This window comes from Miniopterus natalensis, chromosome 9, assembly GCF_054644295.1.
Source record: "Miniopterus natalensis isolate mMinNat1 chromosome 9, mMinNat1.hap1, whole genome shotgun sequence".
NCBI lineage: Eukaryota > Metazoa > Chordata > Mammalia > Chiroptera > Miniopteridae > Miniopterus > Miniopterus natalensis.
The window spans coordinates 86,164,551-86,191,334 of NC_142089.1; positions in this window are offsets into that span (position 1 = coordinate 86,164,551).

Below are 26,784 nucleotides of genomic sequence, written 5' to 3' on the forward strand. Positions count from 1 at the left end.
ATGAGGGCTAGGGTTAGATATCCGGTTATGGTTCTGATTGGACCTAGGGTTAGGTTTATGTGGAGGGAGAGCTTTACAGACCCGGTTAGTGTTCCGATTGGACCTAGGGTTAGGGTTATGTTGAGGGCGAGGTGTAGAGATCCTGTTAGGGTTCCGATTGGACCTAGGGTTAGGGTTATGTTGAGGGCTAGGTATATATAGATCCGGTTAGGGTTCCGATTGGACCTAGGGTTAGGGTTATGTTGAGGGCTAGGTATACAGATCCGGTTAGGGTTCCGATTGGACCTAGGGTTAGGGTTATGTTGAAGGCTAGGTTTAGAAATCCGGTTAGGGTTCCGATTGGACCTAGGGTTAGGGTTATGTTGAAGGATAGGTTTAGAAATCCGGTTAGGGTTCCGATTGGACCTAGGGTTAGGGTTATATTGAGGGCGAGGGGTAGAGATCCGTTTAGGGTTCCGATTGGACCTAGGGTTAGGGTTATGTTGAGGGCTAGGGTTAGATATCCGTTTAGGGTTCCGATTGGACCTAGGGTTAGGTTTATGTGGAGGGAGAGGGTTAGAGATCCGGTTAGGGTTCCGATTGGACCTAGGGTTAGGGTTATGTTGAGGGCGAGGGGTAGAGATCCTGTTAGGGTTCCGATTGGACCTAGGGTTAGGGTTATGTTGAGGGCTAGGGTTAGATATCCGGTTATGGTTCTGATTGGACCTAGGGTTAGGTTTATGTGGAGGGAGAGCGTTAGAGACCCGGTTAGGGTTCCGATTGGACCTAGGGTTAGGGTTATGTTGAGGGCGAGGTGTAGAGATCCTGTTAGGGTTCCGATTGGAACTAGGGTTAGGGTTATGTTGAGGGCCAGGTATATATAGAACCGGTTAGGGTTCCGATTGGACCTAGGGTTAGGGTTATGTTGAGGGCTAGGTATACAGATCCGGTTAGGGTTCCGATTGGACCTAGGGTTAGGGTTATGTTGAAGGCTAGGTTTAGAAATCCGGTTAGGGTTCCGATTGGACCTAGGTTTAGGGTTTTGTTGATGGCGAGGGGTAGACATCCGGTTAGGGTTCCGATTGGACCTAGGGTTAGGGTTATGTTGAGGGCTGTGGTAGAGATCCTGTTAGGGTTCCCATTGGACCTAGGGTTAGGGTTATGTTCAGGGCTAGGTACACAGATCCGGTTAGGGTTCCCATTGGACCTAGTGTTAGGGTTATGTTGATGGCTAGGGTTAGAGATCCGGTTAGGGTTCCGATTGGACCTAGGGTTAGTGCTCGGTTGAGGGCTAGGTTTAGAGATCCGGTTAGGGTTCCGATTGGACCTAGGGTTAGAGTTATGTTGAGGGCGAGGGGTAGAGATCCTGTTAGGGTTCCGATTGGACCTAGGGTTAGGGTTATGTTGAGGGCTAGGGTTAGAGATCTGTTTAGGGATCCGATTGGACCTAGGGTTAGGGTTATGTTGAGGGCGAGGGTTAGTGATCCGGTTAGGGTTCCGATTGGAGCTAGGGTTAGGGTTATTTTGAAGGCTAGGGTTAGAGTTCCGGTTAGAGTTCCGATTGGGGCTAGGGTTAGGGTTATGTTGAGGGCTGTGGTAGAGATCCTGTTAGGGTTCCCATTGGACCTAGGGTTAGGGTTATGTTGAGGGCTAGCGTTAGATATCCGGTTAGGGTTCCGATTGGACCTAGGGTTAGGGTTATGTTTAGGGCTAGGGTTAGAGATCTGTTTAGGGATCCGATTGGACCTAGGGTTAGGGTTATGTTGAGGGCTAGGATTAGAGATCCGGTTAGGGTTCCGATGGGACCTAGGGTTAGGGTTATGTTGAGGGCCAGGGTTAGAGATCTGGTTAGGGTTCCGATTGGACCTATGGTTAGGGTTATGTTGAGGGCGAGGGGTAGAGATCCTGTTAGGGTTCCGATTGGACCTAGGGTTAGGGTTATGTTGAGGGCTAGGGTTAGATATCCGGTTATGGTTCTGATTGGACCTAGGGTTAGGTTTATGTGGAGGGAGAGCGTTAGAGACCCGGTTAGGGTTCCGATTGGACCTACGGTTAGGGTTATGTTGAGGGCGAGGTGTAGAGATCCTGTTAGGGTTCCGATTGGAACTAGGGTTAGGGTTATGTTGAGGGCTAGGTATATATAGATCCGGTTAGGGTTCCGATTGGACCTAGGGTTAGGGTTATGTTGATGGCTAGGGTTAGAGATCCGGTTAGGGTTCCGATTGGACCTAGGGTTAGGGTTATGTTGAGGGCTAGGTACACAGATCCGGTTAGGGTTCCCATTGGACCTAGGGTTAGGGTTATGTTGATGGCTAGGGTTAGAGATCCGGTTAGGGTTCCGATTGGACCTAGGGTTAGTGCTCTGTTAAGGGCTAGGTTTAGAGATCCGGTTAGGGTTCCGATTTGACCTAGGGTTAGAGTTATGTTGAGGGCGAGGTGTAGAGATCCTGTTAGGGTTCCGATTGTATCTAGGGTTAGGGTTCTGTTGAGTGCTAGGGTTAGAGATCCGGTTAGGGTTCCGATTGGAGCTAGGGTTAGGGTTATTTTGAAGGCTAGGGTTAGAGTTCCGGTTAGGGTTCCGATTGGGGCTAGGGTTAGGGTTATGTTGAGGGCTGTGGTAGAGATCCTGTTAGGGTTCCCATTGGACCTAGGGTTAGGGTTATGTTGAGGGCTAGGGTTAGATATCCGGTTAGGGTTCCGATTGGACCTAGGGTTAGAGATATGTTGAGGGCTAGGTTTAGAGATCTGTTTAGGGATCCGATTGGACCTAGGGTTAGGGTTATGTTGAGGGCTAGGATTAGAGATCCGGTTAGGGTTCCGATTGGACCTAGGGTTAGGGTTATGTTGAGGGCTAGGGTTAGAGATCCGGTTAGGGTTCCGATTAGACCTAGGGTTAGGGTTATGTTGAGGGCTAGGTATACCGATCTGGTTAGGGTTCCGATTGGACCTAGGGTTAGGGTTATATTGAGGGCTAGGGTTAGAGATCCAGTTAGGGTTCCGATTGGACCTAGGGCTAGGGTTATGTTGAGGGCTAGGGTTAGAGATTCGGTTAGGGTTCCGATTGGACCTAGCGTTAGGGTTATGTTGAGGGCTAGGGTTAGAGATCCGGTTAGGGTTCCGATTGGACCTAGGGTTTGGGTTATTTTGAGAGCTAGGGTTAGAGATCCGGTTAGGGTTCCGATTGGACCTAGGGTTAGTGTTATGTTGAGGGCTAGGTATATATAGATCCGGTTAGGGTTGCGATTGGACCTAGCGTTAGGGTTATGTTGAGGGCTAGGGTTAGATATCCGGTTAGGGTTCCGATTAGACCTAGGGTTAGGGTTATGTTGAGGGCTAGGGTTAGATATCCGTTTAAGGTTCCAATTTGGCCTAGGGTTAGTGATATGTTGAGGGCTACGATTAGAGATCCGGTTAGGGTTCCGATTGGACCTAGGGTTTGGGTTATTTTGAGAGCTAGGGTTAGAGATCCGGTTAGGGTTCCGATTTGACCTAGGGTTAGGGTTATGTTGAGGGCTAGGTATATATAGATCCGGTTAGGGTTCCGATTGGACCTAGGGTTAGGGTTATGTTGAGGGCTAGCTATACAGATCCGGTTAGGGTTCCGATTGGACCTAGGGTTAGGGTTATGTTGAAGGCTAGGTTTAGAAATCAGGTTAGGGTTCCGATTGCACCTAGGGTTAGGGTTATGTTGAGGGCGAGGGTAGAGATCCGTTTAGGGTTCCGATTGGACCTAGGGTTAGGGTTATGTTGAGGGCTGTTGTAGAGATCCTGTTAGGGATCCCATTGGACCTAGGGTTAGGCTTATGTTGAGGGCTGGGATAGAGATCCTGTTAGGGTTCCGATTGGTCCTAGGGTTAGGGTTATGTTGAGGGTTACGGTTAGATATCCGGTTAGGGTTCCGATTGGACCTAGGGTTAGTGATATGTTGAGGGCTAGGGTTAGAGATCCGGTTAGGGTTCCGATTGGACCTAGGGTTTGGGTTATTTTGAGGGCTAGGGTTAGAGATCCGGTTAGGGTTCCCATTGGACCTAGAGTTAGGGTTATGTTGAGGGCTAGGTACACAGATCCGGTTAGGGTTCCGATTGGACCTAGGGTTAGGGTTATGTTGAGGGCTAGGGTTAGAGATCCGGTTAGGGTTCCGATTGGACCTAGGGTTTGGGTTATTTTGAGAGCTAGGGTTAGAGATCCGGTTCGGGTTCCGATAGGACCTAGGGTTAGGGTTATGTTGAGGGCTAGGTATATATAGATCCGGTTAGGGTTCCGATTGGACCTAGGGTTAGGGTTATGTTGAGGGCTAGGGTTAGATATACGGTTAGGGTTCCGATTAGACCTAGGGTTAGGGTTATGTTGAGAGCTAGGGTTAGATATCCGTTTAAGGTTCCGATTGGACCTAGGGTTAGTGATATGTTGAGGGCTACGGTTAGAGATCCGGTTAGGGTTCCGATTGGACCTAAGGTTTGGGTTATTTTGAGAGCTAGGGTTAGAGATCCGGTTAGGGTTCCGATTGGACCTAGGGTTAGGGTTATGTTGAGGGCTAGGTATATATAGATCCGGTTAGGGTTCCGATTGGACCTAGGGTTAGGGTTATGTTGAGGGCTAGCTATACAGATCCGGTTAGGGTTCCGATTGGACCTAGGGTTAGGGTTATGTTGAAGGCTAGGTTTAGAAATCCGGTTAGGGTTCCGATTGGACCTAGGATTAGGGTTATGTTGAGGGCGAGGGGTAGAGATCCGTTTAGGGTTCCGATTGGACCTAGGGTTAGGGTTATGTTGAGGGCTAGGGTTAGATATTTGTTTAGGGTTCCGATTGGACCTAGGGTTAGGTTTATGTGGAGGGATAGGATTAGAGATCCGGTTAGTGTTCCGATTGGACCTAGGGTTAGGTTTATGTGGAGGGAGAGGGTTAGAGATCCGGTTAGGGTTCCGATTGGACCTAGGGTTAGGGTTATGTTGAGGGCTAGGTACACATATCCGGTTAGGGTTCCCATTGGACCTAGGGTTAGGGTTATGTTGAGGGCTAGGTACACAGATCCGGTTAGGGTTCCGATTGGACCTAGGGTTAGGGTTATGTTGAGGGCTGTTGTAGAGATCCTGTTAGGGATCCCATTGGACCTAGGGTTAGGCTTATGTTGAGGGCTGGGATAGAGATCCTGTTAGGGTTCCGATTGGTCCTAGGGTTAGGGTTATGTTGAGGGTTACGGTTAGATATCCGGTTAGGGTTCCGATTGGACCTAGGGTTAGTGATATGTTGAGGGCTAGGGTTAGAGATCCGGTTAGGGTTCCGATTGGACCTAGGGTTTGGGTTATTTTGAGGGCTAGGGTTAGAGATCCGGTTAGGGTTCCCATTGGACCTAGAGTTAGGGTTATGTTGAGGGCTAGGTACACAGATCCGGTTAGGGTTCCGATTGGACCTAGGGTTAGGGTTATGTTGAGGGCTAGGGTTAGAGATCCGGTTAGGGTTCCGATTGGACCTAGGGTTTGGGTTATTTTGAGAGCTAGGGTTAGAGATCCGGTTCGGGTTCCGATAGGACCTAGGGTTAGGGTTATGTTGAGGGCTAGGTATATATAGATCCGGTTAGGGTTCCGATTGGACCTAGGGTTAGGGTTATGTTGAGGGCTAGGGTTAGATATACGGTTAGGGTTCCGATTAGACCTAGGGTTAGGGTTATGTTGAGAGCTAGGGTTAGATATCCGTTTAAGGTTCCGATTGGACCTAGGGTTAGTGATATGTTGAGGGCTACGGTTAGAGATCCGGTTAGGGTTCCGATTGGACCTAAGGTTTGGGTTATTTTGAGAGCTAGGGTTAGAGATCCGGTTAGGGTTCCGATTGGACCTAGGGTTAGGGTTATGTTGAGGGCTAGGTATATATAGATCCGGTTAGGGTTCCGATTGGACCTAGGGTTAGGGTTATGTTGAGGGCTAGCTATACAGATCCGGTTAGGGTTCCGATTGGACCTAGGGTTAGGGTTATGTTGAAGGCTAGGTTTAGAAATCCGGTTAGGGTTCCGATTGGACCTAGGATTAGGGTTATGTTGAGGGCGAGGGGTAGAGATCCGTTTAGGGTTCCGATTGGACCTAGGGTTAGGGTTATGTTGAGGGCTAGGGTTAGATATTTGTTTAGGGTTCCGATTGGACCTAGGGTTAGGTTTATGTGGAGGGATAGGATTAGAGATCCGGTTAGTGTTCCGATTGGACCTAGGGTTAGGTTTATGTGGAGGGAGAGGGTTAGAGATCCGGTTAGGGTTCCGATTGGACCTAGGGTTAGGGTTATGTTGAGGGTTAGGTACACATATCCGGTTAGGGTTCCCATTGGACCTAGGGTTAGGGTTATGTTGAGGGCTAGGTACACAGATCCGGTTAGGGTTCCGATTGGACCTAGGGTTAGGGTTATGTTGAGGGCTAGGGTTAGAGATCCGGTTAGGGTTCCGATTGGACCTAGGGTTACAGTTATGTTGAGGGCGAGGGGTAGAGATCCTGTTAGGGTTCCGATTGGACCTAGGGTTAGGGTTATGTTGAGGGCTAGGGTTAGAGATCTGTTTAGGGATCCGATTGGACCTAGGGTTAGGGTTATGTTGAGGGCTAGGGTTAGAGATCTGGTTAGGGTTCCGATTGGACCTAGGGTTAGGGTTATGTTGAGGGCTAGGTATACAGATCTGGTTAGGGTTCCGATTGGACCTAGGGTTAGGGTTCTGTTGAGGGCTAGGGTTAGAGATCCAGTTAGGGTTCCGATTGGACCTTGGGTTAGGGTTATGTTGAGGGCTAGGGTTAGAGATTCGGTTAGGGTTCCGATTGGACCTAGGGTTAGGGTTATGTTGAGGGCTAGGTATACAGATCCGGATAGGGTTCCGATTGGACCTAGGGTTAGGGTTATGTTGAGGGCGAGTGGTAGAGATCCGGTTAGGGTTCCGATTGGACCTAGGGTTTGGGTTTTTTTGAGAGCTAGGGTTAGAGATCCGGATAGGGTTCCGATTGGACCTAGGGTTAGGGTTATGTTGAGGGCTAGGTATATATAGATTCGGTTAGGGTTCCGATTGGACCTAGGGTTAGGGTTATGTTGAGGGCTAGGGTTAGATATCCGGTTAGGGTTCCGATTAGACCTAGGGTTAGGGTTATGTTGAGAGCTAGGGTTAGATATCCGATTAAGGTTCCGATTGGACCTAGGGTTAGTGATATGTTGAGGGCTACGGTTAGAGATCCGGTTAGGGTTCCGATTGGACCTAGGGTTTGGGTTATTTTGAGAGCTAGGGTTATAGATCCGGTTAGGGTTCCGATTGGACCTAGGGTTAGGGTTATGTTGAGGGGTAGGTATATATAGATCCGGTTAGGGTTCCGATTGGACCTAGGGTTAGGGTTATGTTGAGGGCTAGCTATACAGATCGGGTTAGGGTTCCGATTGGACCTAGGGTTAGGGTTATGTTGAAGGCTAGGTTTAGAAATCCGGTTAGGGTTCCGATTGGACCTACGGTTAGGGTTATGTTGAGGGCGAGGGGTAGAGATCCTTTTAGGGTTCCGATTGGACCTAGGGTTAGGGTTATGTTGAGGGCGAGGGGTAGAGATCCTTTTAGGGTTCCGATTGGACCTAGGGTTAGGTTTATGTGGAGTGATAGGGTTACAGATCCGGTTAGGTTTCCGATTGGACCTAGGGTTAGGTTTATGTGGAGGGAGAGGGTTAGAGATCCGGTTAGGGTTCCGATTGGACCTAGGGTTAGGGTTATGTTGAGGGCGAGGGGTAGAGATCCTGTTAGGGTTTCGATTGGACCTAGGGTTAGGGTTATGTTGAGGGCTAGGGTTAGATATCCGGTTATGGTTCTGATTGGACCTAGGGTTAGGTTTATGTGGAGGGAGAGCTTTACAGACCCGGTTAGTGTTCCGATTGGACCTAGGGTTAGGGTTATGTTGAGGGCGAGGTGTAGAGATCCTGTTAGGGTTCCGATTGGACCTAGGGTTAGGGTTATGTTGAGGGCTAGGTATATATAGATCCGGTTAGGGTTCCGATTGGACCTAGGGTTAGGGTTATGTTGAGGGCTAGGTATACAGATCCGGTTAGGGTTCCGATTGGACCTAGGGTTAGGGTTATGTTGAAGGCTAGGTTTAGAAATCCGGTTAGGGTTCCGATTGGACCTAGGGTTAGGGTTATGTTGAAGGCTAGGTTTAGAAATCCGGTTAGGGTTCCGATTGGACCTAGGGTTAGGGTTATATTGAGGGCGAGGGGTAGAGATCCGTTTAGGGTTCCGATTGGACCTAGGGTTAGGGTTATGTTGAGGGCTAGGGTTAGATATCCGTTTAGGGTTCCGATTGGACCTGGGGTTAGGTTTATGTGGAGGGAGAGGGTTAGAGATCCGGTTAGGGTTCCGATTGGACCTAGGGTTAGGGTTATGTTGAGGGCGAGGGGTAGAGATCCTGTTAGGGTTCCGATTGGACCTAGGGTTAGGGTTATGTTGAGGGCTAGGGTTAGATATCCGGTTATGGTTCTGATTGGACCTAGGGTTAGGTTTATGTGGAGGGAGAGCGTTAGAGACCCGGTTAGGGTTCCGATTGGACCTAGGGTTAGGGTTATGTTGAGGGCGAGGTGTAGAGATCCTGTTAGGGTTCCGATTGGAACTAGGGTTAGGGTTATGTTGAGGGCCAGGTATATATAGAACCGGTTAGGGTTCCGATTGGACCTAGGGTTAGGGTTATGTTGAGGGCTAGGTATACAGATCCGGTTAGGGTTCCGATTGGACCTAGGGTTAGGGTTATGTTGAAGGCTAGGTTTAGAAATCCGGTTAGGGTTCCGATTGGACCTAGGTTTAGGGTTATGTTGATGGCGAGGGGTAGACATCCGGTTAGGGTTCCGATTGGACCTAGGGTTAGGGTTATGTTGAGGGCTGTGGTAGAGATCCTGTTAGGGTTCCCATTGGACCTAGGGTTAGGGTTATGTTCAGGGCTAGGTACACAGATCCGGTTAGGGTTCCCATTGGACCTAGTGTTAGGGTTATGTTGATGGCTAGGGTTAGAGATCCGGTTAGGGTTCCGATTGGACCTAGGGTTAGTGCTCGGTTGAGGGCTAGGTTTAGAGATCCGGTTAGGGTTCCGATTGGACCTAGGGTTAGAGTTATGTTGAGGGCGAGGGGTAGAGATCCTGTTAGGGTTCCGATTGGACCTAGGGTTAGGGTTATGTTGAGGGCTAGGGTTAGAGATCTGTTTAGGGATCCGATTGGACCTAGGGTTAGGGTTATGTTGAGGGCGAGGGTTAGTGATCCGGTTAGGGTTCCGATTGGAGCTAGGGTTAGGGTTATTTTGAAGGCTAGGGTTAGAGTTCCGGTTAGGGTTCCGATTGGGGCTAGGGTTAGGGTTATGTTGAGGGCTGTGGTAGAGATCCTGTTAGGGTTCCCATTGGACCTAGGGTTAGGGTTATGTTGAGGGCTAGCGTTAGATATCCGGTTAGGGTTCCGATTGGACCTAGGGTTAGGGTTATGTTTAGGGCTAGGGTTAGAGATCTGTTTAGGGATCCGATTGGACCTAGGGTTAGGGTTATGTTGAGGGCTAGGATTAGAGATCCGGTTAGGGTTCCGATTGGACCTAGGGTTAGGGTTATGTTGAGGGCCAGGGTTAGAGATCTGGTTAGGGTTCCGATTGGACCTATGGTTAGGGTTATGTTGAGGGCGAGGGGTAGAGATCCTGTTAGGGTTCCGATTGGACCTAGGGTTAGGGTTATGTTGAGGGCTAGGGTTAGATATCCGGTTATGGTTCTGATTGGACCTAGGGTTAGGTTTATGTGGAGGGAGAGCGTTAGAGACCCGGTTAGGGTTCCGATTGGACCTACGGTTAGGGTTATGTTGAGGGCGAGGTGTAGAGATCCTGTTAGGGTTCCGATTGGAACTAGGGTTAGGGTTATGTTGAGGGCTAGGTATATATAGATCCGGTTAGGGTTCCGATTGGACCTAGGGTTAGGGTTATGTTGAGGGCTAGGTATACAGATCCGGTTAGGGTTCCGATTGGATCTAGGGTTAGGGTTATGTTGAAGGCTAGGTTTAGAAATCCGGTTAGGGTTCCGATTGGACCTAGTTTTAGGGTTATGTTGAGGGCGAGGGGTAGACATCCGGTTAGGGTTCCGATTGGACCTAAGGTTAGGGTTATGTTGAGGGCTGTGGTAGAGATCCTGTTAGGGTTCCCATTGGACCTAGGGTTAGGGTTATGTTGAGGGCTAGGTACAGAGATCCGGTTAGGGTTCCCATTGGACCTAGGGTTAGGGTTATGTTGATGGCTAGGGTTAGAGATCCGGTTAGGGTTCCGATTGGACCTAGGGTTAGTGCTCTGTTAAGGGCTAGGTTTAGAGATCCGGTTAGGGTTCCGATTTGACCTAGGGTTAGAGTTATGTTGAGGGCGAGGTGTAGAGATCCTGTTAGGGTTCCGATTGTATCTAGGGTTAGGGTTCTGTTGAGTGCTAGGGTTAGAGATCCGGTTAGGGTTCCGATTGGAGCTAGGGTTAGGGTTATTTTGAAGGCTAGGGTTAGAGTTCCGGTTAGGGTTCCGATTGGGGCTAGGGTTAGGGTTATGTTGAGGGCTGTGGTAGAGATCCTGTTAGGGTTCCCATTGGACCTAGGGTTAGGGTTATGTTGAGGGCTAGGGTTAGATATCCGGTTAGGGTTCCGATTGGACCTAGGGTTAGAGATATGTTGAGGGCTAGGTTTAGAGATCTGTTTAGGGATCCGATTGGACCTAGGGTTAGGGTTATGTTGAGGGCTAGGATTAGAGATCCGGTTAGGGTTCCGATTGGACCTAGGGTTAGGGTTATGTTGAGGGCTAGGGTTAGAGATCCGGTTAGGGTTCCGATTAGACCTAGGGTTAGGGTTATGTTGAGGGCTAGGTATACCGATCTGGTTAGGGTTCCGATTGGACCTAGGGTTAGGGTTATATTGAGGGCTAGGGTTAGAGATCCAGTTAGGGTTCCGATTGGACCTAGGGCTAGGGTTATGTTGAGGGCTAGGGTTAGAGATTCGGTTAGGGTTCCGATTGGACCTAGCGTTAGGGTTATGTTGAGGGCTAGGGTTAGAGATCCGGTTAGGGTTCCGATTGGACCTAGGGTTTGGGTTATTTTGAGAGCTAGGGTTAGAGATCCGGTTAGGGTTCCGATTGGACCTAGGGTTAGTGTTATGTTGAGGGCTAGGTATATATAGATCCGGTTAGGGTTGCGATTGGACCTAGCGTTAGGGTTATGTTGAGGGCTAGGGTTAGATATCCGGTTAGGGTTCCGATTAGACCTAGGGTTAGGGTTATGTTGAGGGCTAGGGTTAGATATCCGGTTATGGTTCTGATTGGACCTAGGGTTAGGTTTATGTGGAGGGAGAGCTTTACAGACCCGGTTAGTGTTCCGATTGGACCTAGGGTTAGGGTTATGTTGAGGGCGAGGTGTAGAGATCCTGTTAGGGTTCCGATTGGACCTAGGGTTAGGGTTATGTTGAGGGCTAGGTATATATAGATCCGGTTAGGGTTCCCATTGGACCTAGGGTTAGGGTTATGTTGAGGGCTAGGTATACAGATCCGGTTAGGGTTCCGATTGGACCTAGGGTTAGGGTTATGTTGAAGGCTAGGTTTAGAAATCCGGTTAGGCTTCCGATTGGACCTAGGGTTAGGGTTATGTTGAAGGCTAGGTTTTGAAATCCGGTTAGGGTTCCGATTGGACCTAGGGTTAGGGTTATATTGAGGGCGAGGGGTAGAGATCCGTTTAGGGTTCAGATTGGACCTAGGGTTAGGGTTATGTTGAGGGCTAGGGTTAGATATCCGTTTAGGGTTCCGATTGGACCTAGGGTTAGGTTTATGTGGAGGGAGAGGGTTAGAGATCCGGTTAGGGTTCCGATTGGACCTAGGGTTAGGGTTATGTTGAGGGCGAGGGGTAGAGATCCTGTTAGGGTTCCGATTGGACCTAGGGTTAGGGTTATGTTGAGGGCTAGGGTTAGATATCCGGTTATGGTTCTGATTGGACCTAGGGTTAGGTTTATGTGGAGGGAGAGCGTTAGAGACCCGGTTAGGGTTCCGATTGGACCTAGGGTTAGGGTTATGTTGAGGGCGAGGTGTAGAGATCCTGTTAGGGTTCCGATTGGAACTAGGGTTAGGGTTATGTTGAGGGCCAGGTATATATAGAACCGGTTAGGGTTCCGATTGGACCTAGGGTTAGGGTTATGTTGAGGGCTAGGTATACAGATCCGGTTAGGGTTCCGATTGGACCTAGGGTTAGGGTTATGTTGAAGGCTAGGTTTAGAAATCCGGTTAGGGTTCCGATTGGACCTAGGTTTAGGGTTATGTTGATGGCGAGGGGTAGACATCCGGTTAGGGTTCCGATTGGACCTAGGGTTAGGGTTATGTTGAGGGCTGTGGTAGAGATCCTGTTAGGGTTCCCATTGGACCTAGGGTTAGGGTTATGTTCAGGGCTAGGTACACAGATCCGGTTAGGGTTCCCATTGGACCTAGTGTTAGGGTTATGTTGATGGCTAGGGTTAGAGATCCGGTTAGGGTACCGATTGGACCTAGGGTTAGTGCTCGGTTGAGGGCTAGGTTTAGAGATCCGGTTAGGGTTCCGATTGGACCTAGGGTTAGAGTTATGTTGAGGGCGAGGGGTAGAGATCCTGTTAGGGTTCCGATTGGACCTAGGGTTAGGGTTATGTTGAGGGCTAGGGTTAGAGATCTGTTTAGGGATCCGATTGGACCTAGGGTTAGGGTTATGTTGAGGGCGAGGGTTAGTGATCCGGTTAGGGTTCCGATTGGAGCTAGGGTTAGGGTTATTTTGAAGGCTAGGGTTAGAGTTCAGGTTAGGGTTCCGATTGGGGCTAAGGTTAGGGTTATGTTGAGGGCTGTGGTAGAGATCCTGTTAGGGTTCCCATTGGACCTAGGGTTAGGGTTATGTTGAGGGCTAGCGTTAGATATCCGGTTAGGGTTCCGATTGGACCTAGGGTTAGGGTTATGTTTAGGGCTAGGGTTAGAGATCTGTTTAGGGATCCGATTGGACCTAGGGTTAGGGTTATGTTGAGGGCTAGGATTAGAGATCCGGTTAGGGTTCCGATTGGACCTAGGGTTAGGGTTATGTTGAGGGCCAGGGTTAGAGATCTGGTTAGGGTTCCGATTGGACCTATGGTTAGGGTTATGTTGAGGGCGAGGGGTAGAGATCCTGTTAGGGTTCCGATTGGACCTAGGGTTAGGGTTATGTTGAGGGCTAGGGTTAGATATCCGGTTATGGTTCTGATTGGACCTAGGGTTAGGTTTATGTGGAGGGAGAGCGTTAGAGACCCGGTTAGGGTTCCGATTGGACCTACGGTTAGGGTTATGTTGAGGGCGAGGTGTAGAGATCCTGTTAGGGTTCCGATTGGAACTAGGGTTAGGGTTATGTTGAGGGCTAGGTATACAGATCCGGTTAGGGTTCCGATTGGATCTAGGGTTAGGGTTATGTTGAAGGCTAGGTTTAGAAATCCGGTTAGGGTTCCGATTGGACCTAGTTTTAGGGTTATGTTGAGGGCGAGGGGTAGACATCCGGTTAGGGTTCCGATTGGACCTAAGGTTAGGGTTATGTTGAGGGCTGTGGTAGAGATCCTGTTAGGGTTCCCATTGGACCTAGGGTTAGGGTTATGTTGAGGGCTAGGTACACAGATCCGGTTAGGGTTCCCATTGGACCTAGGGTTAGGGTTATGTTGATGGCTAGGGTTAGAGATCCGGTTAGGGTTCCGATTGGACCTAGGGTTAGTGCTCTGTTAAGGGCTAGGTTTAGAGATCCGGTTAGGGTTCCGATTTGACCTAGGGTTAGAGTTATGTTGAGGGCGAGGTGTAGAGATCCTGTTAGGGTTCCGATTGTATCTAGGGTTAGGGTTCTGTTGAGTGCTAGGGTTAGAGATCCGGTTAGGGTTCCGATTGGAGCTAGGGTTAGGGTTATTTTGAAGGCTAGGGTTAGAGTTCCGGTTAGGGTTCCGATTGGGGCTAGGGTTAGGGTTATGTTGAGGGCTGTGGTAGAGATCCTGTTAGGGTTCCCATTGGACCTAGGGTTAGCGTTATGTTGAGGGCTAGGGTTAGATATCCGGTTAGGGTTCCGATTGGACCTAGGGTTAGAGATATGTTGAGGGCTAGGTTTAGAGATCTGTTTAGGGATCCGATTGGACCTAGGGTTAGGGTTATGTTGAGGGCTAGGATTAGAGATCCGGTTAGGGTTCCGATTGGACCTAGGGTTAGGGTTATGTTGAGGGCTAGGGTTAGAGATCCGGTTAGGGTTCCGATTAGACCTAGGGTTAGGGTTATGTTGAGGGCTAGGTATACCGATCTGGTTAGGGTTCCGATTGGACCTAGGGTTAGGGTTATATTGAGGGCTAGGGTTAGAGATCCAGTTAGGGTTCCGATTGGACCTAGGGCTAGGGTTATGTTGAGGGCTAGGGTTAGAGATTCGGTTAGGGTTCCGATTGGACCTAGCGTTAGGGTTATGTTGAGGGCTAGGGTTAGAGATCCGGTTAGGGTTCCGATTGGACCTAGGGTTTGGGTTATTTTGAGAGCTAGGGTTAGAGATCCGGTTAGGGTTCCGATTGGACCTAGGGTTAGTGTTATGTTGAGGGCTAGGTATATATAGATCCGGTTAGGGTTGCGATTGGACCTAGCGTTAGGGTTATGTTGAGGGCTAGGGTTAGATATCCGGTTAGGGTTCCGATTAGACCTAGGGTTAGGGTTATGTTGAGGGCTAGGGTTAGATATCCGTTTAAGGTTCCAATTGGGCCTAGGGTTAGTGATATGTTGAGGGCTACGATTAGAGATCCGGTTAGGGTTCCGATTGGACCTAGGGTTTGGGTTATTTTGAGAGCTAGGGTTAGAGATCCGGTTAGGGTTCCGATTGGACCTAGGGTTAGGGTTATGTTGAGGGCTAGCTATACAGATCCGGTTAGGGTTCCGATTGGACCTAGGGTTAGGGTTATGTTGAAGGCTAGGTTTAGAAATCAGGTTAGGGTTCCGATTGGACCTAGGGTTAGGGTTATGTTGAGGGCGAGGGTAGAGATCCGTTTAGGGTTCCGATTGGACCTAGGGTTAGGGTTATGTTGAGGGCTGTGGTAGAGATCCTGTTAGGGATCCCATTGGACCTAGGGTTAGGCTTATGTTGAGGGCTGGGATAGAGATCCTGTTAGGGTTCCGATTGGTCCTAGGGTTAGGGTTATGTTGAGGGTTACGGTTAGATATCCGGTTAGGGTTCCGATTGGACCTAGGGTTAGTGATATGTTGAGGGCTAGGGTTAGAGATCCGGTTAGGGTTCCGATTGGACCTAGGGTTTGGGTTATTTTGAGGGCTAGGGTTAGAGATCCGGTTAGGGTTCCCATTGGACCTAGAGTTAGGGTTATGTTGAGGGCTAGGTACACAGATCCGGTTAGGGTTCCGATTGGACCTAGGGTTAGGGTTATGTTGAGGGCTAGGGTTAGAGATCCGGTTAGGGTTCCGATTGGACCTAGGGTTTGGGTTATTTTGAGAGCTAGGGTTAGAGATCCGGTTCGGGTTCCGATAGGACCTAGGGTTAGGGTTATGTTGAGGGCTAGGTATATATAGATCCGGTTAGGGTTCCGATTGGACCTAGGGTTAGGGTTATGTTGAGGGCTAGGGTTAGATATACGGTTAGGGTTCCGATTAGTCCTAGGGTTAGGGTTATGTTGAGAGCTAGGGTTAGATATCCGTTTAAGGTTCCGATTGGACCTAGGGTTAGTGATATGTTTAGGGCTACGGTTAGAGATCCGGTTAGGGTTCCGATTGGACCTAAGGTTTGGGTTATTTTGAGAGCTAGGGTTAGAGATCCGGTTAGGGTTCCGATTGGACCTAGGGTTAGGGTTATGTTGAGGGCTAGGTATATATAGATCCGGTTAGGGTTCCGATTGGACCTAGGGTTAGGGTTATGTTGAGGGCTAGCTATACAGATCCGGTTAGGGTTCCGATTGGACCTAGGGTTAGGGTTATGTTGAAGGCTAGGTTTAGAAATCCGGTTAGGGTTCCGATTGGACCTAGGATTAGGGTTATGTTGAGGGCTAGGGTTAGATATTTGTTTAGGGTTCCGATTGGACCTAGGGTTAGGTTTATGTGGAGGGATAGGATTAGAGATCCGGTTAGTGTTCCGATTGGACCTAGGGTTAGGTTTATGTGGAGGGAGAGGGTTAGAGATCCGGTTAGGGTTCCGATTGGACCTAGGGTTAGGGTTATGTTGAGGGCTAGGTACACATATCCGGTTAGGGTTCCCATTGGACCTAGGGTTAGGGTTATGTTGAGGGCTAGGTACACAGATCCGGTTAGGGTTCCGATTGGACCTAGGGTTAGGGTTATGTTGAGGGCTAGGGTTAGAGATCCTGTTAGGGTTCCGATTGGACCTAGGGTTAGGGTTATGTTGAGGGCTAGGGTTAGAGATCTGTTTAGGGATCCGATTGGACCTAGGGTTAGGGTTATGTTGAGGGCTAGGGTTAGAGATCTGGTTAGGGTTCCGATTGGACCTAGGGTTAGGGTTATGTTGAGGGCTAGGTATACAGATCTGGTTAGGGTTCCGATTGGACCTAGGGTTAGGGTTCTGTTGAGGGCTAGGGTTAGAGATCCAGTTAGGGTTCCGATTGGACCTTGGGTTAGGGTTATGTTGAGGGCTAGGGTTAGAGATTCGGTTAGGGTTCCGATTGGACCTAGGGTTAGGGTTATGTTGAGGGCTAGGTATACAGATCCGGATAGGGTTCCGATTGGACCTAGGGTTAGGGTTATGTTGAGGGCGAGTGGTAGAGATCCGGTTAGGGTTCCGATTGGACCTAGGGTTTGGGTTTTTTTGAGAGCTAGGGTTAGAGATCCGGATAGGGTTCCGATTGGACCTAGGGTTAGGGTTATGTTGAGGGCTAGGTATATATAGATTCGGTTAGGGTTCCGATTGGACCTAGGGTTAGGGTTATGTTGAGAACTAGGGTTAGATATCCGGTTAGGGTTCCGATTAGACCTAGGGTTAGGGTTATGTTGAGAGCTAGGGTTAGATATCCGATTAAGGTTCCGATTGGACCTAGGGTTAGTGATATGTTGAGGGCTACGGTTAGAGATCCGGTTAGGGTTCCGATTGGACCTAGGGTTTGGGTTATTTTCAGAGCTAGGGTTATAGATTCGGTTAGGGTTCCGATTGGACCTAGGGTTAGGGTTATGTTGAGGGGTAGGTATATATAGATCCGGTTAGGGTTCCGATTGGACCTAGGGTTAGGGTTATGTTGAGGGCTAGCTATACAGATCGGGTTAGGGTTCCGATTGGACCTAGGGTTAGGGTTATGTTGAAGGCTAGGTTTAGAAATCCGGTTAGGGTTCCGATTGGACCTACGGTTAGGGTTATGTTGAGGGCGAGGGGTAGAGATCCTTTTAGGGTTCCGATTGGACCTAGGGTTAGGGTTATGTTGAGGGCGAGGGGTAGAGATCCTTTTAGGGTTCCGATTGGACCTAGGGTTAGGTTTATGTGGAGGGATAGGGTTACAGATCCGGTTAGGGTTCCGATTGGACCTAGGGTTAGGTTTATGTGGAGGGAGAGGGTTAGAGATCCGGTTAGGGTTCCGATTGGACCTAGGGTTAGGGTTATGTTGAGGGCGAGGGGTAGAGATCCTGTTAGGGTTCCCATTGGACCTAGGGTTAGGGTTATGTTGAGGGCTAGGTACACAGATCCGGTTAGGGTTCCCATTGGACCTAGGGTTAGGGTTATGTTGATGGCTAGGGTTAGAGATCCGGTTAGGGTTCCGATTGGACCTAGGGTTAGTGCTCTGTTAAGGGCTAGGTTTAGAGATCCGGTTAGGGTTCCGATTTGACCTAGGGTTAGAGTTATGTTGAGGGCGAGGTGTAGAGATCCTGTTAGGGTTCCGATTGTATCTAGGGTTAGGGTTCTGTTGAGTGCTAGGGTTAGAGATCCGGTTAGGGTTCCGATTGGAGCTAGGGTTAGGGTTATTTTGAAGGCTAGGGTTAGAGTTCCGGTTAGGGTTCCGATAGGGGCTAGGGTTAGGGTTATGTTGAGGGCTGTGGTAGAGATCCTGTTAGGGTTCCCATTGGACCTAGGGTTAGGGTTATGTTGAGGGCTAGGGTTAGATATCCGGTTAGGGTTCCGATTGGACCTAGGGTTAGAGATATGTTGAGGGCTAGGTTTAGAGATCTGTTTAGGGATCCGATTGGACCTAGGGTTAGGGTTATGTTGAGGGCTAGGATTAGAGATCCGGTTAGGGTTCCGATTGGACCTAGGGTTAGGGTTATGTTGAGGGCTAGGGTTAGAGATCCGGTTAGGGTTCCGATTAGACCTAGGGTTAGGGTTATGTTGAGGGCTAGGTATACCGATCTGGTTAGGGTTCCGATTGGACCTAGGGTTAGGGTTATATTGAGGGCTAGGGTTAGAGATCCAGTTAGGGTTCCGATTGGACCTAGGGCTAGGGTTATGTTGAGGGCTAGGGTTAGAGATTCGGTTAGGGTTCCGATTGGACCTAGCGTTAGGGTTATGTTGAGGTCTAGGGTTAGAGATCCGGTTAGGGTTCCGATTGGACCTAGGGTTTGGGTTATTTTGAGAGCTAGGGTTAGAGATCCGGTTAGGGTTCCGATTGGACCTAGGGTTAGTATTATGTTGAGGGCTAGGTATATATAGATCCGGTTAGGGTTGCGATTGGACCTAGCGTTAGGGTTATGTTGAGGGCTAGGGTTAGATATCCGGTTAGGGTTCCGATTAGACCTAGGGTTAGGGTTATGTTGAGGGCTAGGGTTAGATATCCGGTTATGGTTCTGATTGGACCTAGGGTTAGGTTTATGTGGAGGAAGAGCTTTACAGACCCGGTTAGTGTTCCGATTGGACCTAGGGTTAGGGTTATGTTGAGGGCGAGGTGTAGAGATCCTGTTAGGGTTCCGATTGGACCTAGGGTTAGGGTTATGTTGAGGGCTAGGTATATATAGATCCGGTTAGGGTTCCGATTGGACCTAGGGTTAGGGTTATGTTGAGGGCTAGGTATACAGATCCGGTTAGGGTTCCGATTGGACCTAGGGTTAGGGTTATGTTGAAGGCTAGGTTTAGAAATCCGGTTAGGGTTCCGATTGGACCTAGGGTTAGGGTTATGTTGAAGGCTAGGTTTAGAAATCCGGTTAGGGTTCCGATTGGACCTAGGGTTAGGGTTATATTGAGGGCGAGGGGTAGAGATCCGTTTAGGGTTCCGATTGGACCTAGGGTTAGGGTTATGTTGAGGGCTAGGGTTAGATATCCGTTTAGGGTTCCGATTGGACCTAGGGTTAGGTTTATGTGGAGGGAGAGGGTTAGAGATCCGGTTAGGGTTCCGATTGGACCTAGGGTTAGGGTTATGTTGAGGGCGAGGGGTAGAGATCCTGTTAGGGTTCCGATTGGACCTAGGGTTAGGGTTATGTTGAGGGCTAGGGTTAGATATCCGGTTATGGTTCTGATTGGACCTAGGGTTAGGTTTATGTGGAGGGAGAGCGTTAGAGACCCGGTTAGGGTTCCGATTGGACCTAGGGTTAGGGTTATGTTGAGGGCGAGGTGTAGAGATCCTGTTAGGGTTCCGATTGGAACTAGGGTTAGGGTTATGTTGAGGGCCAGGTATATATAGAACCGGTTAGGGTTCCGATTGGACCTAGGGTTAGGGTTATGTTGAGGGCTAGGTATACAGATACGGTTAGGGTTCCGATTGGACCTAGGGTTAGGGTTATGTTGAAGGCTAGGTTTAGAAATCCGGTTAGGGTTCCGATTGGACCTAGGTTTAGGGTTATGTTGATGGCGAGGGGTAGACATCCGGTTAGGGTTCCGATTGGACCTAGGGTTAGGGTTATGTTGAGGGCTGTGGTAGAGATCCTGTTAGGGTTCCCATTGGACCTAGGGTTAGGGTTATGTTCAGGGCTAGGTACACAGATCTGGTTAGGGTTCCCATTGGACCTAGTGTTAGGGTTATGTTGATGGCTAGGGTTAGAGATCCGGTTAGGGTTCCGATTGGACCTAGGGTTAGTGCTCGGTTGAGGGCTAGGTTTAGAGATCCGGTTAGGGTTCCGATTGGACCTAGGGTTAGAGTTATGTTGAGGGCGAGGGGTAGAGATCCTGTTAGGGTTCCGATTGGACCTAGGGTTAGGGTTATGTTGAGGGCTAGGGTTAGAGATCTGTTTAGGGATCCGATTGGACCTAGGGTTAGGGTTATGTTGAGGGCGAGGGTTAGTGATCCGGTTAGGGTTCCGATTGGAGCTAGGGTTAGGGTTATTTTGAAGGCTAGGGTTAGAGTTCCGGTTAGGGTTCCGATTGGGGCTAGGGTTAGGGTTATGTTGAGGGCTGTGGTAGAGATCCTGTTAGGGTTCCCATTGGACCTAGGGTTAGGGTTATGTTGAGTGCTAGCGTTAGATATCCGGTTAGGGTTCCGATTGGACCTAGGGTTAGGGTTATGTTTAGGGCTAGGGTTAGAGATCTGTTTAGGGATCCGATTGGACTTAGGGTTAGGGTTATGTTGAGGGCTAGGATTAGAGATCCGGTTAGGGTTCCGATGGGACCTAGGGTTAGGGTTATGTTGAGGGCCAGGGTTAGAGATCTGGTTAGGGTTCCGATTGGACCTATGGTTAGGGTTATGTTGAGGGCGAGGGGTAGAGATCCTGTTAGGGTTCCGATTGGACCTAGGGTTAGGGTTATGTTGAGGGCTAGGGTTAGATATCCGGTTATGGTTCTGATTGGACCTAGGGTTAGGTTTATGTGGAGGGAGAGCGTTAGAGACCCGGTTAGGGTTCCGATTGGACCTACGGTTAGGGTTATGTTGAGGGCGAGGTGTAGAGATCCTGTTAGGGTTCCTATTGGACTAGGGTTAGGGTTATGTTGAGGGCTAGGTATATATAGATCCGGTTAGGGTTCCGATTGGACCTAGGGTTAGGGTTATGTTGATGGCTAGGGTTAGAGATCCGGTTAGGGTTCCGATTGGACCTAGGGTTAGGGTTATGTTGAGGGCTAGGTACACAGATCCGGTTAGGGTTCCCATTGGACCTAGGGTTAGGGTTATGTTGATGGCTAGGGTTAGAGATCCGGTTAGGGTTCCGATTGGACCTAGGGTTAGTGCTCTGTTAAGGGCTAGGTTTAGAGATCCGGTTAGGGTTCCGATTTGACCTAGGGTTAGAGTTATGTTGAGGGCGAGGTGTAGAGATCCTGTTAGGGTTCCGATTGTATCTAGGGTTAGGGTTCTGTTGAGTGCTAGGGTTAGAGATCCGGTTAGGGTTCCGATTGGAGCTAGGGTTAGGGTTATTTTGAAGGCTAGGGTTAGAGTTCCGGTTAGGGTTCCGATTGGGGCTAGGGTTAGGGTTATGTTGAGGGCTGTGGTAGAGATCCTGTTAGGGTTCCCATTGGACCTAGGGTTAGGGTTATGTTGAGGGCTAGGGTTAGATATCCGGTTAGGGTTCCGATTGGACCTAGGGTTAGAGATATGTTGAGGGCTAGGTTTAGAGATCTGTTTAGGGATCCGATTGGACCTAGGGTTAGGGTTATGTTGAGGGCTAGGATTAGAGATCCGGTTAGGGTTCCGATTGGACCTAGGGTTAGGGTTATGTTGAGGGCTAGGGTTAGAGATCCGGTTAGGGTTCCGATTAGACCTAGGGTTAGGGTTATGTTGAGGGCTAGGTATACCGATCTGGTTAGGGTTCCGATTGGACCTAGGGTTAGGGTTATATTGAGGGCTAGGGTTAGAGATCCAGTTAGGGTTCCGATTGGACCTAGGGCTAGGGTTATGTTGAGGGCTAGGGTTAGAGATTCGGTTAGGGTTCCGATTGGACCTAGCGTTAGGGTTATGTTGAGGGCTAGGGTTAGAGATCCGGTTAGGGTTCCGATTGGACCTAGGGTTTGGGTTATTTTGAGAGCTAGGGTTAGAGATCCGGTTAGGGTTCCGATTGGACCTAGGCTTAGTGTTATGTTGAGGGCTAGGTATATATAGATCCGGTTAGGGTTGCGATTGGACCTAGCGTTAGGGTTATGTTGAGGGCTAGGGTTAGATATCCGGTTAGGGTTCCGATTAGACCTAGGGTTAGGGTTATGTTGATGGCTAGGGTTAGATATCCGTTTAAGGTTCCAATTGGGCCTAGGGTTAGTGATATGTTGAGGGCTACGATTAGAGATCCGGTTAGGGTTCCGATTGGACCTAGGGTTTGGGTTATTTTGAGAGCTAGGGTTAGAGATCCGGTTAGGGTTCCGATTTGACCTAGGGTTAGGGTTATGTTGAGGGCTAGGTATATATAGATCCGGTTAGGGTTCCGATTGGACCTAGGGTTAGGGTTATGTTGAGGGCTAGCTATACAGATCCGGTTAGGGTTCCGATTGGACCTAGGGTTAGGGTTATGTTGAAGGCTAGGTTTAGAAATCAGGTTAGGGTTCCGATTGGACCTAGGGTTAGGGTTATGTTGAGGGCGAGGGTAGAGATCCGTTTAGGGTTCCGATTGGACCTAGGGTTAGGGTTATGTTGAGGGCTGTTGTAGAGATCCTGTTAGGGATCCCATTGGACCTAGGGTTAGGGTTATGTTGAGGGCTGGGATAGAGATCCTGTTAGGGTTCCGATTGGTCCTAGGGTTAGGGTTATGTTGAGGGTTACGGTTAGATATCCGGTTAGGGTTCCGATTGGACCTAGGGTTAGTGATATGTTGAGGGCTAGGGTTAGAGATCCGGTTAGGGTTCCGATTGGACCTAGGGTTTGGGTTATTTTGAGGGCTAGGGTTAGAGATCCGGTTAGGGTTCCCATTGGACCTAGAGTTAGGGTTATGTTGAGGGCTAGGTACACAGATCCGGTTAGGGTTCCGATTGGACCTAGGGTTAGGGTTATGTTGAGGGCTAGGGTTAGAGATCCGGTTAGGGTTCCGATTGGACCTAGGGTTTGGGTTATTTTGAGAGCTACGGTTAGAGATCCGGTTCGGGTTCCGATAGGACCTAGGGTTAGGGTTATGTTGAGGGCTAGGTATATATAGATCCGGTTAGGGTTCCGATTGGACCTAGGGTTAGGGTTATGTTGAGGGCTAGGGTTAGATATACGGTTAGGGTTCCGATTAGACCTAGGGTTAGGGTTATGTTGAGAGCTAGGGTTAGATATCCGTTTAAGGTTCCGATTGGACCTAGGGTTAGTGATATGTTGAGGGCTACGGTTAGAGATCCGGTTAGGGTTCCGATTGGACCTAAGGTTTGGGTTATTTTGAGAGCTAGGGTTAGAGATCCGGTTAGGGTTCCGATTGGACCTAGGGTTAGGGTTATGTTGAGGGCTAGGTATATATAGATCCGGTTAGGGTTCCGATTGGACCTAGGGTTAGGGTTATGTTGAGGGCTAGCTATACAGATCCGGTTAGGGTTCCGATTGGACCTAGGGTTAGGGTTATGTTGAAGGCTAGGTTTAGAAATCCGGTTAGGGTTCCGATTGGACCTAGGATTAGGGTTATGTTGAGGGCGAGGGGTAGAGATCCGTTTAGGGTTCCGATTGGACCTAGGGTTAGGGTTATGTTGAGGGCTAGGGTTAGATATTTGTTTAGGGTTCCGATTGGACCTAGGGTTAGGTTTATGTGGAGGGATAGGATTAGAGATCTGGTTAGTGTTCCGATTGGACCTAGGGTTAGGTTTATGTGGAGGGAGAGGGTTAGAGATCCGGTTAGGGTTCCGATTGGACCTAGGGTTAGGGTTATGTTGAGGGCTAGGTACACATATCCGGTTAGGGTTCCCATTGGACCTAGGGTTAGGGTTATGTTGAGGGCTAGGTACACAGATCCGGTTAGGGTTCCGATTGGACCTAGGGTTAGGGTTATGTTGAGGGCTAGGGTTAGAGATCCGGTTAGGGTTCCGATTGGACCTAGGGTTACAGTTATGTTGAGGGCGAGGGGTAGAGATCCTGTTAGGGTTCCGATTGGACCTAGGGTTAGGGTTATGTTGAGGGCTAGGGTTAGAGATCTGTTTAGGGATCCGATTGGACCTAGGGTTAGGGTTATGTTGAGGGCTAGGGTTAGAGATCTGGTTAGGGTTCCGATTGGACCTAGGGTTAGGGTTATGTTGAGGGCTAGGTATACAGATCTGGTTAGGGTTCCGATTGGACCTAGGGTTAGGGTTCTGTTGAGGGCTAGGGTTAGAGATCCAGTTAGGGTTCCGATTGGACCTTGGGTTAGGGTTATGTTGAGGGCTAGGGTTAGAGATTCGGTTAGGGTTCCGATTGGACCTAGGGTTAGGGTTATGTTGAGGGCTAGGTATACAGATCCGGATAGGGTTCCGATTGGACCTAGGGTTAGGGTTATGTTGAGGGCGAGTGGTAGAGATCCGGTTAGGGTTCCGATTGGACCTAGGGTTTGGGTTTTTTTGAGAGCTACGGTTAGAGATCCGGATAGGGTTCCGATTGGACCTAGGGTTAGGGTTATGTTGAGGGCTAGGTATATATAGATTCGGTTAGGGTTCCGATTGGACCTAGGGTTAGGGTTATGTTGAGGGCTAGGGTTAGATATCCGGTTAGGGTTCCGATTAGACCTAGGGTTAGGGTTATGTTGAGAGCTAGGGTTAGATATCCGATTAAGGTTCCGATTGGACCTAGGGTTAGTGATATGTTGAGGGCTACGGTTAGAGATCCGGTTAGGGTTCCGATTGGACCTAGGGTTTGGGTTATTTTGAGAGCTAGGGTTATAGATCCGGTTAGGGTTCCGATTGGACCTAGGGTTAGGGTTATGTTGAGGGGTAGGTATATATAGATCCGGTTAGGGTTCCGATTGGACCTAGGGTTAGGGTTATGTTGAGGGCTAGCTATACAGATCGGGTTAGGGTTCCGATTGGACCTAGGGTTAGGGTTATGTTGAAGGCTAGGTTTAGAAATCCGGTTAGGGTTCCGATTGGACCTACGGTTAGGGTTATGTTGAGGGCGAGGGGTAGAGATCCTTTTAGGGTTCCGATTGGACCTAGGGTTAGGGTTATGTTGAGGGCGAGGGGTAGAGATCCTTTTAGGGTTCCGATTGGACCTAGGGTTAGGTTTATGTGGAGGGATAGGGTTACAGATCCGGTTAGGGTTCCGATTGGACCTAGGGTTAGGTTTATGTGGAGGGAGAGGGTTAGAGATCCGGTTAGGGTTCCGATTGGACCTAGGGTTAGGGTTATGTTGAGGGCGAGGGGTAGAGATCCTGTTAGGGTTCCCATTGGACCTAGGGTTAGGGTTATGTTGAGGGCTAGGTACACAGATCCGGTTAGGGTTCCCATTGGACCTAGGGTTAGGGTTATGTTGATGGCTAGGGTTAGAGATCCGGTTAGGGTTCCGATTGGACCTAGGGTTAGTGCTCTGTTAAGGGCTAGGTTTAGAGATCCGGTTAGGGTTCCGATTTGACCTAGGGTTAGAGTTATGTTGAGGGCGAGGTGTAGAGATCCTGTTAGGGTTCCGATTGTATCTAGGGTTAGGGTTCTGTTGAGTGCTAGGGTTAGAGATCCGGTTAGGGTTCCGATTGGAGCTAGGGTTAGGGTTATTTTGAAGGCTAGGGTTAGAGTTCCGGTTAGGGTTCAGATTGGGGCTAGGGTTAGGGTTATGTTGAGGGCTGTGGTAGAGATCCTGTTAGGGTTCCCATTGGACCTAGGGTTAGGGTTATGTTGAGGGCTAGGGTTAGATATCCGGTTAGGGTTCCGATTGGACCTAGGGTAAGAGATATGTTGAGGGCTAGGTTTAGAGATCTGTTTAGGGATCCGATTGGACCTAGGGTTAGGGTTATGTTGAGGGCTAGGATTAGAGATCCGGTTAGGGTTCCGATTGGACCTAGGGTTAGGGTTATGTTGAGGGCTAGGGTTAGAGATCCGGTTAGGGTTCCGATTAGACCTAGGGTTAGGGTTATGTTGAGGGCTAGGTATACCGATCTGGTTAGGGTTCCGATTGGACCTAGGGTTAGGGTTATATTGAGGGCTAGGGTTAGAGATCCAGTTAGGGTTCCGATTGGACCTAGGGCTAGGGTTATGTTGAGGGCTAGGGTTAGAGATTCGGTTAGGGTTCCGATTGGAACTAGCGTTAGGGTTATGTTGAGGGCTAGGGTTAGAGATCCGGTTAGGGTTCCGATTGGACCTAGGGTTTGGGTTATTTTGAGAGCTAGGGTTAGAGATCCGGTTAGGGTTCCGATTGGACCTAGGGTTAGTGTTATGTTGAGGGCTAGGTATATATAGATCCGGTTAGGGTTGCGATTGGACCTAGCGTTAGGGTTATGTTGAGGGCTAGGGTTAGATATCCGGTTAGGGTTCCGATTAGACCTAGGGTTAGGGTTATGTTGAGGGCTAGGGTTAGATATCCGGTTATGGTTCTGATTGGACCTAGGGTTAGGTTTATGTGGAGGGAGAGCTTTACAGACCCGGTTAGTGTTCCGATTGGACCTAGGGTTAGGGTTATGTTGAGGGCGAGGTGTAGAGATCCTGTTAGGGTTCCGATTGGACCTAGGGTTAGGGTTATGTTGAGGGCTAGGTATATATAGATCCGGTTAGGGTTCCGATTGGACCTAGGGTTAGGGTTATGTTGAGGGCTAGGTATACAGATCCGGTTAGGGTTCCGATTGGACCTAGGGTTAGGGTTATGTTGAAGGCTAGGTTTAGAAATCCGGTTAGGGTTCCGATTGGACCTAGGGTTAGGGTTATGTTGAAGGCTATGTTTAGAAATCCGGTTAGGGTTCCGATTGGACCTAGGGTTAGGGTTATATTGAGGGCGAGGGGTAGAGATCCGTTTAGGGTTCCGATTGGACCTAGGGTTAGGGTTATGTTGAGGGCTAGGGTTAGATATCCGTTTAGGGTTCCGATTGGACCTAGGGTTAGGTTTATGTGGAGGGAGAGGGTTAGAGATCCGGTTAGGGTTCCGATTGGACC